The 3,077-nt window shown below is 42.7% G+C and overlaps 1 long non-coding RNA gene across 1 annotated transcript; it reads left to right on the plus strand.

Annotated features, from left to right (window-relative positions):
* The first annotated feature begins 1,733 nt into the window (after positions 1-1,733).
* Positions 1,734-2,846, plus strand: LOC120930282. The gene is made up of 2 exons (XR_005747684.1): positions 1,734-2,295; positions 2,583-2,846. It is a non-coding gene; the product is annotated as an uncharacterized LOC120930282 (long non-coding RNA).
* Positions 2,847-3,077: the final 231 nt, after the last annotated feature.

Consider the following 3,077-nt stretch of genomic DNA (forward strand, 5'->3'; position numbering starts at 1 on the left):
ATATAACAAACAGCATAAATCAATTAAGAAAATAATTGAAAAAAATTGGCATGTCCTTCAAATTGACCCTATTATGGGCCAATTCGTCTCTGATCGTCCACTCATCACGTATAGGAGAACTAGGTCTGTAAAAGACATACTGGTCACCAGTGAATATACAGGGGCCTTTAGGGGGGATCCTTGCAAGCGTTGGGGTACTTTCACCTGCGGCGGATGCCCGCAATGCCAATACTTAAATATCAGCAAGACTATACATCTCCCAAACGGCCAACCATACAAAGCAAAACATTTTGCAAATTGTAGTACCGCTGGAATTGTATACCTTATGACCTGTTCATGCGGGTGCTTCTATGTGGGAAAAACGAAACTAGAATGGAAAAAAAGAATAAGCAGGCATGTGCATAGTATGAAAATTGCCAATCCTGACCTCCCTCTCGGAAGACATACAAGAGATGTGCACCAGGGGATCTTCCCTAAAATCACCTTTCTGGCACTTGATAGAATTCACCCGAACCCAAGAGGTGGGGATTGGGACAAACTATTACTGCAGCGAGAAACCCGCTGGATAGTGGCCTTGAATGCCACCTTTCCCCCGGGTTTGAATAACAACATCAGCTACAGACCCTTCCTTGAGGGATACAAATCGGGTGTATGGGAGGGGGAGGGCTAACCAACATACTAACATCTTTACCTGCACCCGAACTCACGGGGTGTAGGAGGAGAGGGGGGGAGAAAAAAACGTCAATTGCCCCGTCTCCCTCCCCTGCTCCCACTACCCTATCTTATTTCACTCTAGTACGAACCATTTATCATGATGTACTAAATGTCTGACTTTTGCTGAATCTAACCAATGTTGTGCTCTTTGATTACATAGATATAAATGTGGATAAGGATATTTTCATATATACTGATCCATCAGGATACTTCCTGCACTGATCCATTATTACAACTACTACTTAGTTGATCTACCTCGATAAACCCGAAAAATGCAATCTTTCTTACTTGCATAATTTTCTTTTTTTTTTAAAAACAAACTCTATGATCAACAGACCCCTTTTTTTTGCTAATTTTTAATTGTGGCTATGATTTGGGTGCTGTGGCTCCTCCTGTTTACCCTGCACCCCGATTTCCTCTGCTTCTTTTTCTGTCTATCCACCACTCTTCTTTCTTTTCTTTTCTTTCTTGCTTATCTTTCTCTCTTTCCATACATTTCCTATCTATTTTTTATTTTTTATTTCTATTATCACCTCTATATACTTCTTCTTTCCTTTTTCCTTTTCTTCTTCTTCTTCTTTTTTATTTATTTTTTTCTATTTTATATTTATATTTATTTTTATTTTACTATTTTTATTTTTCACCTATTACATTTGAATTTTCATCTTACCCCTGTCTGCTTACATCTAACTCCCCACCCCCGTTGTAAAAGGGGTGCCATGAGCTCTTTCTACCACTTGGCATTTTGTGCACCATGATTAGGGTGGACACTTTGTCCACGCGAGTACCTATGCAATGGCACTTGCACGATATTCCCCGCCGTGCCTAAATCGTTATGACACGCTGGGCGTGACGCCTCCAACAGGGGGATGTGGCCACACTCGTCAGAGGGCTTCCCTGCTTCTTGCGATGTGACGCGGCTACGCCGGGTCACGGGGCTTTGTTTTCAGCGCCATCGCCATGGTGACGCGTCCGGGCTCGCCAAAGGGTTTCCCCGTTGTTTGTGGTGTGACGCGAGGCGCAGGGTCACGTGGCCCGTGACGCCAGCGTCATCACCATAACAACAAGAGAATGCCGATACGAAGGCACTGCTCCCCATCCAGGGGCGTATTGCCGCGCCCACTAGCTTTGTCCCGCCCCCCTAGCATAACGAATGCACACAGCTGATGGCCATCCTATCTGATCCAAGCCCCTGGGAGGTGCCGAGTTACACGACCCTCCCAGGTCCATGTCCACCCTATAAATAGAGCTACTCTATTACCAGTTCCCTCAGCACCCTGTGAGCTGAAGGGAGTAACGCTGACATTTCAATACCTCAAGTACGGTGAGTGTCATTTTCACCTCACATCTATAGGATATTTTTTGCAACTAGCCTGACTTTACTCTAGCATGTTTTTTTCATCCACTATGCATACCTCATCTTCAACCTATATATGTCTGCTCTCCAGGCACTTGGCACCAGGTTCCTCTTCATACACCCAGTTCGGGATTCCCCCGAGCAACGATAAGAGGACTGTCCGCATTGGACTCAGTGAACCCCCTGACCTGCTGCACTTTTGCCTTAATAAACCCCATACTTGGGTAATTATTATTTTTCTATTATGAATATGAGCAGCATGACCAGGCACCTATGCACTAAATCAGTTATCATGCTTTTCTTTTTCTTTCTCTTTTTCCTTTTTCTTTTTCGTTCTTTCTTTCCTTTTTTCCCCCTCTTGCTTTCTTTTCTTTTTTCTTTTCCTTCTTTTCCCCTTTCTTTTTCTTCTTCTTTCTTTTTTCTTTTTCCTTTTTTCTTCTTCTTTTCCTCTTATTCTTCTTCTTTTTCTTTCTCTCTTCTGTCTGTTTCTTGCATCCTTAAACTCTAATAGGACACCGTGGGTTTGGGGTAAGTCGGAGCCATCCCTCCCCTTTCTTTTCTTACTCATGGGACCCCATAAGTCGGTTCTGGAGATATCTTAGACTGAAACCTTGAGGGTCAACTTCCAAAACCTGTGCTCACCACAAACGGTATGTTGATCATATACATCATATTAGAGGCATCTCTAACAATAGTTGTAAAATAATGGATCTATATATACCTGATGATATGACATAATATAATGATGTGTGTTTTGCCTTTAGAGAGAAAAAAAGTTTGTAACCATACACTCCTGTGGCCCCTGATGAAGGTCTGTTGTTCTACCAATAGACCAGAAACGCGTCGGGCTTTTCTCCACTGCTCTCTACAGAGTGTTTTTTAATCTATTTGTATTGTATTGTCACGAGGTTTTATTTTATGACTATTTTTCTATTTTTTTGTTTCTTATTTTTCCTGGGTCCACACATGGGACGTGTGCCCCAGGTGTCACTCTATCACTATTCCT

Source organism: Rana temporaria, chromosome 3 (genome assembly GCF_905171775.1).
Source record: "Rana temporaria chromosome 3, aRanTem1.1, whole genome shotgun sequence".
Lineage (NCBI taxonomy): Eukaryota > Metazoa > Chordata > Amphibia > Anura > Ranidae > Rana > Rana temporaria.